Genomic DNA, 12,676 nt, shown 5'->3' with positions numbered 1-12,676 from the left:
TGTGTATCTAGGTTTACTCTGGATTTACCCTGGAATTCTCATGGAAGAATTTGAACAGAATTTTACACCTGGACTGCATATTGGACTATAATCTTTTAGATTGATTCCAGAAAAACCTTTACAAATCGGCAGCCTCACCATCTCCGTTATGAAATTCACTTAAAGACTTTCCACATACCTGTATGTATATTGATCTACTAACCACTGCAACTCTCTTCTTTCTTTTTCTTACTAATCATTTAGTCTTTTAGTTACTAAAGGATTGGCATCGGCATGATTATTGGGTAAGATCTGAAATTCATATTGACCGGGGTATCAGTCTTCAGTCCTTTCAGACTGATGGACCTAGAGTGAATCAGGTTTTCAATCAACCCTCACTATATTAAGCTTGGCTGTCTAGATGGAATCAAGGACTGGGATGCTTAGAGGGAACTATATTTTGGCTTCTTGGTAACCAATATAGAATTACAGAAGCTGTTTTCTTACTGGCTTGGTGAATCTAATTATAGAATAACCCACCAGTTTTTGGGTGTGTCTGCCCTATTCCTTGCAGTTTGCCCTGAGTACACATTCTCAGTGTAGCCCCTCCAGGCACCATGGTCACAACATTAAAGATAATTTATATTATCTTTTAAATTAGTGGCTTGACTCATAAATTCTGGGCTCTCATAGAAGTGGCAGAGGCAGGGATACTTGGCAAAGTCACTATATTTGTAGACAAAGTCTACATTTTTGCTAATTTTTATCAATTCTTTCATCATCGATCTAGAATTGATGCAACTCCACTGGTGCTAGTAATGGTGGCAATCTTATTGTAGAGCAGGCTTTGGAGTCTTCACCATTGTGTCTTCTAACCTTTTTCAGAGCAGGCGTAGATGACACTTTCCTGTGGGGATATTAAACATATCTGTATACCAAATACTTAATTAAGTCTGGGTTGTAGCACAAAGATTACCGTTAATAGGATATGTGATTAATTCATGCCAAGTCCAGGAGAAGGTGCAGTGTTTTGTAAAGACACTGTAGAGTGGATGAGTTGATCTAGGCTTTGTTGTAATTTGTGTATAATTGTGTATAATTTTAGAGGCCCCAGCTGCACTGTGCTATGTTTCATACACACACAACAAAAAGATGGTCCTTGACCCAAAGAGTTACAACCTATGTGTGAAGGTGAAATATAAATAATCCTTTGCTCTGATACAGCATTTATATAGGAGATAAACACCATTACCGCTATTTTACAGATGGAGAAACTGAAGCACAGAGAGGTGAAGGGACTTGCCCAAGTTCATACGTCACTGGCAATCCCTCAATTCGAGGATGATCTCTACCACGGATTTACATAAGGGTCCTGAGATGACTCAGGAGTCCTATCCTGGAACCATAGATCCGCCTGTGATTTCCCACCAGGTCAGTTGCCTGCCGGAAAAAAATCTTTCTTTTTCCTTCCTTCTCTCTCTCTTTTCAGCTTTGAGGGCAAGACACTTCTCTTCGAAGCAGGTCACTGGCTGATGGAGGATATGTGCTATTGAGGTTGACTGGTGGCTTGCTCTCCCCAGCTTATGATGTCCACATCAGTTTTCTTAAAATATGCTTTCAGTGTATCTTCGAAGCGTTTCCTCTGACACCACAAGATCTCTGACCATAGGTAAGCCGAGAGTAGAGAGCTTGTTTTGGGAGGCAGAAATCTGGCATCTGCACACAATGTCCAGCCCACTGCTACAATGGTTCCACATTGGGAAGGTAAGAATGAGGAGATGTTTGACTAATGGTCTCACTAGCTGTGAACATGGAAGCTGAAGGCATTGAGGTTATGGATCAGGATGCAAAACTTTCAGGAGAGGAAGACAGAAATACAAGTGCCAAATCAGAAAGAAAGATGGGAGGAGCTGGTGAAGGTAGATGATCGATGAAAAGTTCTATGTAAGTGCCATGCAGGGGTATTAATCTCACTACAGCTGAAGAGCCGGCGTGGCTGGATCCAATAAATTTGTGGTGCCCTGTCTCAAAGGCCCATGATCCAGCATGTAAACTACAGCAAACTCCTATGACATGGCAAGAGGGACCCAAAAGTGGTGTTTAGTCTTATAGGGAATGAGGAGACTAATAGATAACATGTCCAAAACTGGTATTCATGGAAAAAATCCAGGGAGGCTGTGGTAGAAATTTCCTGTGAAAAAGGACAATGAATGCATAATATGCACCAGCCAGGGGTGCAATAGATGGAAATATGTCAAGGTTGATGCCCACAACACTCTTATTCAGCATTCAACACTAAACCACAAGCAGTGATCATCACGCAATAGGTAGAAACCAATGATCTTGATGTTCCTTATAAATGCAAGTTAGACAGCACTGGTGCTGGTAGCAATGTCACTGATATTGGAGAATGTTGCTGTTTACAAACTTGTAATTCAGAAATATTGTTTCTTTGTCCTATATACCTTTTTACCAATGTCTGCCATTTCTGGACTCTATCACATCTCTCTGTCTCAGCAATATGAGACAGAGGCGACCAGCTTGGCTTAAACAAAGAAGTCTTTGGTGAGCTTAAACACAAAAAGGAAGCTTAAAAAGAAGTGGAAGCTTGGACAGATGACTAGGGAGGAACATAAAAATACTGCTTGAGCATGCAGGAGTAAGAATCAGGAAAGCCAAAGCACAATTGGAATTGCAGCTAGCAAGGGATGTGATGGGTAACAAGAAGGGTTTCTACAGGTATGTTAGCAACAAAAAGAAGGTCAAGAAATGTGTGGGCCTCTTATAGAATAGGGGAAGCAACCTAGTGATAGATGATGTGGAAAAAATGGAGAACTCAATGCTTTTTTTGCTCTGTCCTCACAGACAAGGTCAGCTCCCAGACTTCTACACTAGGCAGCACAGAATGGGGAGGAGGTGAGCAACCTTCAGTGTACTGAAAGAACAGTTTCAGGACTATTTAGAAAGGCTGGACATGCACAAGTCCATTGAGCTGGATGAAGTGCATCCAAGGGTGCTGATGTGATTGCAGAGCCATTGGCCATAATCTTTGAAAACTCATGGCAATTGTAGGAGATCCCAGATGATTGGAAAAAGGCAAATATAGTGCCCATGTTCAAAAAAGGGAAGGAGAAGGATCCCGGGAACTAAAGACCGGTTAGCCTTACTTGAATCCCTGAATAAATCATGGAGCAGGTCCTCAAGGAATCCATTGTGAAGCACTTGGAAGAGAGGAAGGTGTTTAGGAACAGTCAGCATGGATTCACCCAGGGCAAGTCATGCCTGACCAACCTGATTGCCTACTATGATGAGATGACTGGCTCTGTAGATGTGGGGAAAGCAGTGGACGTGATATACCTTGACTTTAGCAAAGCATTTGATACAGTCTTCCACAGTATTCTTATCAGCAAGTTAAATATATATGGGTTGGACTATATGATGGATAGAAAGCTGGCTAGATCATTGGGCTCAATGGGAAGTGATCAATGGCTTGATGTCTAGTTGGCAGCCGGGAACAAGCGGAGTGCCCCAGGAGTCAGTATTGGAGCCAGTTTTCTTCAACATCTTCATTAATAATCTGGAGGATGGGGTGGACTGCATTCTCAGCAAGAATGCAGATAATACTAACTGGGAGGAATAGTAGATACGCTGGAGGGTAGGAACAGGATACAGAGTGACCTAGACAAATTGGAGGATTGGGCCAAAAAAAATCTGATGACATTCAACAAGCACAAGTGCAGAGTCCTGTACGTAGGATAGACAAATGCCATGCACTGCTACAGACTGGGGACCGACTGGCTAGGCAGCAGTTCTGCAGAAAAGGACCTGGGAGTTACAGTGGACAAGAAGCTGGATATGAGTCAACAGTGTACCTTTATTGCCAAGAAGGCTAACGGCATATTGGGCTGCATTAGTAGGATCATTGTCAGCAGATCGAGGGAAGTGATTATTCCCCTATATTCAGCATTGGGAAGGCCACATTTGAGTATTGTGTCCAGTTTTGGGCCTACCACTAAAGAAAGGATGTGGACAAATTGGAGAGAGTTCAGAGTAGGGCAACAAAAATGATCAGGGGGCTGGAGCACATGACTTATGAGGAGGGTCTGGAGCACATGACTTATGAGGAGAGGCTGAGGGAACTAGTCTGCAGAAGAGAAGAACGAGGGGGATTTGATAGGAGCTGAAAGGGGGGTCGAGGGAGGATGGAACTGGGCTGTTCTCAGTGGTAGCAGATGACAGAACGAGGAGCAATGGTCTCAAGTTGCAAGTGGGGGAGGTTTAGGTTGGATATTAGGAAAAACTTTTTCACTAGTAGGGTGGTGAAGCACTGGAATGGGTTACCTAAATCCTGAGAGGTTTTTAAGGTGCAGCTTGACAAAACCCTGGCTGGGATGATTTAGTTGGGATTTGTCCTGCTCTGGGCAGGGGGTTGGACTAGATGACCTCCTCAGGTCCCTTCCAACCCTAATCTTCTATGATTCTAATATGGAACCATGAGGCTATTTTATATCCTACTCTCTCTCTTGAGAAACAGCTAAATTATGTGGTTAGAATATCTTTCTACCACTTAGAGGACAGTGTTAAGTCAAGGGCAATTTTGTTTCACTTAGACCTCAAGCTGTTTTTCCATGCTTTCATTATTTCAGTGCTGTATGATTATGGTTCTTTTTGCTTGTTTGTACAGTAATGTTTTGCATAAAATTGAAGTGGTTCCTCATTTACAGGGGATGACCTCATTTTATTTCTCTAATTGAGTCAGATTTATATTTTCTGCCTGTGAAATTCAAACCTCAGTTATTTGAATGCTCAAAACATGAACAGCAGTGTAAACATAACTGATCACCAGGTTCCTCTCCTTCACACTGGAGTGAGTTGCAGGAGAAAGCCCGCTTGGTGGATGATAAGAGCTGTGCAGCTTTTACCTTACAAAACATGTATTGAATGAGGCAGTTACCTTTGCTTAAAAAATGAAGAAACAAATCATTCGCTGTAGTGTGCCTGCATGAAGTGTGACTTTTTCTAAGACTCATAATTCTTTCAAATGAAAACCAATTTTCACCACAGCAGTCAATGACACTCAACTCTCTGCCTCCAGTAGTTTCAATGCTAAAGTGATTGAAAGAAAATGTTGAAAGAATACTTTTTATAATAGGGCAATGTGTAGTTTCCACTCCCTTCATACTCATAAGTGGTTATAGTTTCACTTCCAACTTTTAAAATAAAAATAATCTTTGTGTAAAGACAAGATGCACAATGGTTTAGAATAGACATACTTACACATCCTTAACCATCCCTGTGTAAGTGTCTACAGTGCATATGATTCAAAAGCTCACGAAAGTCAATGGGAGTCTTTTCATCGACTTTTGAGGGATTTGAAATCATGCCTCATCAGCCTAACCTTGTAAAAGGCATAGAATATGGACACTGAAGGCCCAAAGAACTCACAGTCAGACAGGTTTTGCTTGCATTTCAGCTGCAGTATTATTTATTATAGTTATAAATTACAAATATGTTATGTACATGCATTTCTCCTTGTCTCTTTTTTACAAGATAGTAAAATTCTTTAAACTTAATGGGGGGGAAGGAAACAAGAGTCAGTGAAATGGTGAAATTACACAAGACACAACTTTTTCTTTCTTTCTCAGTCTTGCACAGGCAGGGAAGATACATAATAAAATAAGCTTTTTTTTTTTTTAATCTCTAACTTCTATGATTATTTTTAGAACTTCCTGTGTTAGACGGCCTCCATTCTCTAGATACAGTACCTTTAGGTCATTTCTATAGTTATCTTCCCCTTCTAGACATGTGCTAGAGTTTCTAGGTCCGCATATTACAAGCTGAGATATAAATAAAAGATACAAGCACAGCTCAGATGATTTTACATCACAGCATTGTGTGCTATTCTTCATAAACCCACAGCTCCTATGCTATTCTTCCTGGGGGTTTATAAACTTTAAGAGGAGGAACCAAATTAACTCTAATTGTCTTATTTAATATCTTTAGATGGTTGAACTACTCTTTTTAAAACTGGGTTTATAATACAGGTGACATGCTTTGAACAACAGCATATGCAGGCATTTATATTCATACATCATATAAAAAATGCTGACACAAAGGGTTAAAATGGTATGAAAAATATGAAGAATTTTTAATAACAGTACAAACCAACTAGGATTAAGAACTCAGAAACTGAAAACAAACTACCCACTAGGTTATTTTCCATGGAAATGTATAGCTATTACATGATCTACCAGAGGGCTACCCTGTTGTCCGTTTAATGCATTAAAAACATTGTGAATTAAACAAAACAAAAAAACATGAAGTAGTAGGGGAATAGAGTTCAAAGAAAGTGCATTTCCCACATCAAAATCTATTGCACATTCATGGATATAGCTATGGAAACCAGACCTCATTTACTGCATGATTTGGTTTTTTTACTAACAACATGAGAATAATTTTTCTACCTTTTTGGCTGTACATGTCTCTACTACTGAGATGCTGTAGTGCAACTTACATATTTTAGAACAGAAACGGGATAAAATACCAAGAAATTCCAATAAATTAAACTAACCCCACCCTACAACTCTGAATCTTGCAGTAAATCGAAGAAAGGAGACAGGTTTATGACAGGGTTATCCAGATATAGGGAAAACATGTTTGGGCTGGAGGGAGCCTGGGAAGCTAGGTATTGGCCTATAGAAGCAACTGCTTTTGATCTTGGCCACTTAAACTTCTCTGTGCCTCAGTTTTCCCATCGGTTTATTTTTTTAAATGTTACATACACAATTTTAAATACAGAAAGTTGATCTAGTCAACCCAATCCCATAACAAAATCCATCCATACATTCAGACCATCTACAAATGAGAGTGGTTTAACAAAAAGACTTGCGTTCAATTCTCACTCAGTCATAGATTTCCTGTGTGACCCTGGGAGAATCCCATAATCCAATCTTTTGGTTGGGAATCCTTTGGTTCACTAACTGTATAATGGGGATATTATTTTGTTACCCTACATGAGTGTTACAAAAAAAATTCACTGATGTTTGTGAGATGATCAAATGCTATGATGTTGATGGCCATAGATAAACAAACAATTATTCTGCCTCACATGTTTACCCACCTCTGTAAACTGTTTTGATATCTGTGGATGAGAAGTGTTCTAAATGCTTATTAATTTTTGTTATGCTCTGTATACATTATATATTTTGTCAAACTTGAATTGTGTTATTTGCTGAACTTTCTTTTCTGCAGTTACATTAGAATTAGGTGGTTTTTCACCGAGTCTGGAGTTAATAATGCATGGGTTGGTAATCTGAAATTTGTAAAAGCATTGTTTTTCTTGGTCCAGTCTAGCATTGTCTTTAAGCACTGAATTCAACCTGCCTTTTATTTGAAGGCATGTTTGAATTAGGTTTGCCTTATGAGTGTCAGTGTGGTGATCAGATCTGCCCTTTGATTGGGAGTGTCGGTTGTATTTTCTTTGGACAAGGAAAACATGAATAATATGACAGTGGGCCTATCCCATTCTCTACCGGTGCCCACGTTTCAAGATGATTTGCTGCTATCAGAATCAGTTTGTTTCCCATTCTTGCCTCTCCTGGGGCTGACCATAGAGATCCTAGCTTTTCCAGCAAGACTATCATAGAATCTATTGTCTCAAATGGAGAAGATTGTTTTATCTTTTGTCTATGGGATTATTTTGTCTAGCATGTATGTCTGTGAAATGGTAAAGTGTAAAATATCTGGTTTAGTTCACTAAATGCTGAAGGCACGAATCTGCCAATAATTGAAGACTTGAGCTGAAGGATTCAGGAGCTCCTGACACTAGACGCTTTTGTGGCATATGACAGTGAAGTAGAGCTGTGCTAAAGTGTGCTCTAGATGTGGCAAAATCAAGTCTCTTGTTGGGTTTTGTAATGAATGTTTTCTGTGTAGTGCTGTGTGAGTAACAGTTTTAACTACAAATAGTTCATTTTCAAAAGAAGAGATTTTGAAGGCGTTAGCAGAATTTGAACTCTGTTAAAGAGATTATGAAACTGCACTGTACTGCTGGTAGATAAGAGAAAATGGAACCACCCCCGTGACCTCGTGATACTACAGTAATGCATCTGGTTCTCCACCCTGACCCTTGCTCTTACTCCCTAGGAGTGCTGCAAAGGCACTGTGCCTGACTTTTCACTGCCTTTCACCTTGTGGACTCAATTACACCTATGCAAAGCGAAATGCTGGGAAATGCTACCATTGTGATTTGCACTCATGTTACAGAGGTGTAAACAAATACACAATGTACTGTACATGTCAACAGAGAATCAGGGCCATTTTGTTCAGCCTACAGGATTTGTGTGGAGTGCCCCACACCATTTTGCAGTGATACTCTGCAATGACTGAAGTATGATATAGTGAGACTCCGAAGCCATCTGGATCTCCTTAACTGAAAGATGTCTTCCGGGCAGAGTGAAAGAAGTGACTTGCCTAACAGATACTGGCATATGAATGGGGAACTAGGTCTTGCATATAAGAATGGTTATTAGCGGGGAGGAGTAGCAAAAATGTCGCTTTTAAAAAATCGTATTTCTGAATTTTTCACTTTTCACTATGGCAACTAGATTTCTTACATTCCCAAAATCACACACTTAACTTTACCCAAAAAATCATGGTAAGTATATAGCTTTTTACAGAATTTTTTTTAAAATTGAAAGATAAAATACAAGTGTACAGAAAAGAAAAACATAACAAATTACACAAAAAAATCCCAGAGATAAATATACCTGAAGTGGTTGGGATTTTTCAATAATATGATTTAATTAATAAAATAATGTGTAGGTTTCCATTCAGGTAACAATGGGAATATACACTTGGGAATATATACATGGTCGAATCCCTGTACCCACAGAGAACCCCATGGAAGTCAGCTGCAGGACTGAGACCTTGGAAATGTTCAGACAGATGTTAAAACTGTTTTAAAGACATCACAGGACAGTCCTATCCACTGATCGTGTACAGCTCTAGGTCAGACTTTTTGAATTACAATAGCTATAATTTGTGACTCCTTATCCTCCACCTCTGATGATGCTTACTGTGTTGATGGCAGGCTATATTGGCTATGCTATCCGTTAAGAAAAATGAGATAATGCTCAGAAGATAGAGTAATATCACAAACAAGAAACTACAAATGTAGACGATTAATTCTATTGCTTGTCTTTTTCATTTGCTGTGTGTTTGTTTCTAACTCAGTCTTTTGTCTGATATTTATATTACTTGTGACCAATATAAATTCTAACGTCTAGAATCCTAATTAAACCAAGCGAATATAAAAGCTTTTCATGTCACCCTCCCCCCTGGCCACCCCAGGAACTGACTATTAATCTTTTATCAAACAGTTCAAGTGGACATAGCAATGTAAAACATATAAATTAAAAACAGATCCTTAAAGGGGCTAAAACAAGTTCATAAACTTTATAAATAACTGCTTGATTGTGACGTTTTCTATGCAATTAACGTTTCCTGTGCTATACGGCACAGAGCTTATCTTGAACATTTGAGTAGTTGACATGGTCTTATACTAGCATTAGTTCCCCGGTGCCCTTGTCCCTATCACCCCACATCCCAACGCTCGCCACTCTCTTAAATGAGGGCAGCAGTTTTCAAAGGATGGAATGGTGCTACATGGCCCTATAGCTAGTTTCCCCCTGAGATGCAAATTGAAGCAAAATGGAACAAAAGCAATTAGGCTTTCTATTTTAAAATGTCATATTTTCTCATTGAGTAAAGACACCCAGAGTATTTATCCTGGTCTACATTGAGTGCTAAAATGTGTTCAGCACAGTGTCAGCTAATAGCAACCATGCTCAGACATGGTAAAATTCTGAGTACAGTTGTCAAGAATCATGTTAGATGACGTGATGATGAGCATGGTGTGGGGGTCATTTTAGACTATTCTCCAGCATGGTGCCTAGTAACACGATTCTTGAAAACCAGGCACAGACATGGGGATAAATTGTAGTGCAGAGGAGACCCAAGCACGGGGAAGGGGTTGAGGGGGAAGATGATTAAAACAACTCCTGGCGTTCTTTGTTATAGCAAATTACTCTACAGATTAAATGCACATACCATTGATGTGAATGACTGTGCCTGTGTTGGCAGAGCAGTTATTGTGTGTGTGGGTTTGAGGAGGAAGCAGGGTCAAGGAGACATGCAGCAGCTTCTGAGTTGCTCCCCATCCTGTAGCTGTTAGCACTTCCACAGCAGAGTTGACTCTGTGGATGGCTGTGTAGTGTGGTCAGCTAGTCGCAGAAAGGGCAGAGTCTCTTGAAGGCAGGAGGCACTCACTGATATTAATGGTCTTGTCTATGCTAAAGTGCAACTGTTTTTGTAGTCAGTTCATGACATTCTGATCTGATGGAGTTACCCCAAACTTTGTGGAGGTATGTCCAGGCAGCAACTTTTCTTTCAAAACTCAATGTGTGTGTTAACCATGCTTGGTGTCAACAGCAGGTGCCATGGCTGCAGACTCAGTGCAGTCCTTCCACACAAGGGGGCTTCTTGAATTGCACTCCAAGGGCTCTTCTTCACTGCAACAGGTAGCTTGAATTAGGCTGGCTTGAACTACTATCTCAAGTGACAGAAACCACTACGTGAAACAACACTTGAGCTACTCAGAGTGATTGAATTAGCAGCACAGAGCCATTGGCTTAGCAGCTGATGTGTTGCTGTGACTTGAGCTATTGGATTCCTACATTACTAGCTCCATCATCCGTGGTACTGAATCTTCAATCTCCCTGCTCAGAGGCTGTTCTGGGCATAGGTAAGCTAGGCAGCTACGTAGGAAGGCAGATTTCTGAGAGCCAGTATCCTGGGACCTCCCTGGGTTCTTTCCATTGGTGGTGACAGGGAATGAGGATGGTTGTGGCTGCCAGCTGGGGCTCCAAGGAGCAGAAAGTGGCCCCCAGGCAAACTGCCAGGGAAGCGCTCCCGCCTGCTCCATTCACTTCCTGCCCCCAGCACAAGTGAGATTCTGGCAGTGGCCGCAGCTCAGGTACTGAGCAGGTAGGAGCTGCTCCTGGCGGCACTGCAGGTGCTGCTGTTGCTTCAACTGCATGTTGGTGCCCAGCCCACACCTGCGCAACCGTGCCCAGCAACTCTGGTCCCTACTGCCTGGGCAGCCCCCAGCCCCTGCCCTGGACTTGCACTGTGACTGCCCTGTACGATAAGCCTGACAGCAAGGAGCTCATACAGAAAGGTACAGGGGCAAAGTAGGAGCCAAGTGGGGATTGACGGGGGCTAGGTGGGGTGTGTGGGCTGGGATGTGACGTGTGGGGGGCCAGACGGCATATGTGGGCTGGGGATGTGGAGAATGGGTGGGGCATGCAGGCAGCATTGCAGTGTGTGTGGAGGCAGGTGGGTGCCCAGGTTTTTGAGCTGAGCGTCTCCAGGTCACCAGCTCTTGGGGGGGGTGGAGGATGAGGAGGCTGGGGGAGTGTTGCTGGGAGCAGATGGCCAGTGGGGTGCCTGTCACAAATTTCTAAAGAGGTAGGTTTTGACCTAGGCAAAACTTGAGGCTTGAGGAGCCTGTCCTGGACCCTGCCCCCTCGATGGGCCAACTATCCTGAGTTTAAAGCACCACTTAACTCAAACTACAGACTTTTGTATGTGGATGGGAGTCAGGTTAGGAGCAACATTTGAGTTTTATAGCAGAAGGTAAGAATGAAGTAAAGACAAGCCTTGAAACAAATACATTAACATGCTTCGTGCTAATGGCACAATTCGTTTACAGCAGTGGTTCCCCACCCATTCTGGTGTTCTTGGAGCCCCATCGTTTGATTGGATTGGCAGATGAGTGCCTCCCATGTCACCGAAGTACCATGTCCTGAAGTAGTTGTTTCTCCCCTCTTTAGTTTTTCTCTCATTTTTCCTTATCTGTGCCTTGTTTTTACCTCCTTTTTAGTTTTTATGGGGATTTTTGCTGACCCTTCTCCATCCCCCTGTAGCTCTGATCCCCCCTCCACATTCTCCCACCCACCACAAGGCTAGATGCTGCTTCGGGGAGGGCACCCAGTGCCACTGAAGTACAGCAGAAAAGCTTGTGGTGGCAGGCTGCTGCCCGAGCCTGAGGACCTGTACCTGAGCTACTCCTGTAGCCACAACAGGGGAGTGGCTTCCAAGGAACTCCCAGCCATTTCAAATGCAGGCAGAGTGGCCTATCCCACCCATACTGATCCCCTGTTCTGCTCTGGACCCCTGGAAGTATTTGGGGTCAGGAAGGAATTTCCCCCACTCCCAAGTCAGACTGGCAGAGACCCTAGGTTTTTTTTTTTTTTTTTCTTGGGGGGAGGGGAGGGTTGTCTTCCTCTGCAGCAGGGGGCACAGGTCACTTGAAGGTTTAAACAAGTGTCAGCGGTGAATTCTCTGGAAGCTGAATCCATAAATCAGGAGTTGGGGACATCAGTAACTCAGCTGGAGGTTATGGGTCTTTCACAGGAGTGGGTGGGCGAGGTTCTGTGCCCTGCAAAAGGCAGGTGGTCAGACGCCATGATCATGATGAGGGTCCCTTCTGGCCTTAAAGGCTAGGCGGGTATGAAGTAAACTAGATTCCCCCCTTGTTCTCAGCCTACAGGCTCCCCATCACTAACTACACGTTGGTCCAACATGCTCTGCTCACCTTCCGCGAGTGCCAGAGATGGGGGCCAAGCAGCCCTGG

The sequence above is a fragment of the Emydura macquarii genome, unplaced genomic scaffold (genome assembly GCF_026122565.2).
Source record: "Emydura macquarii macquarii isolate MOO-44397 ecotype Brisbane River unplaced genomic scaffold, CSIRO-AGI_Emac_v2 contig_318, whole genome shotgun sequence".
Taxonomy (NCBI): Eukaryota; Metazoa; Chordata; order Testudines; family Chelidae; genus Emydura; species Emydura macquarii.
The sequence above is the reverse complement of the archived record's forward strand: the minus strand, read 5'-3'. Positions refer to the sequence as shown.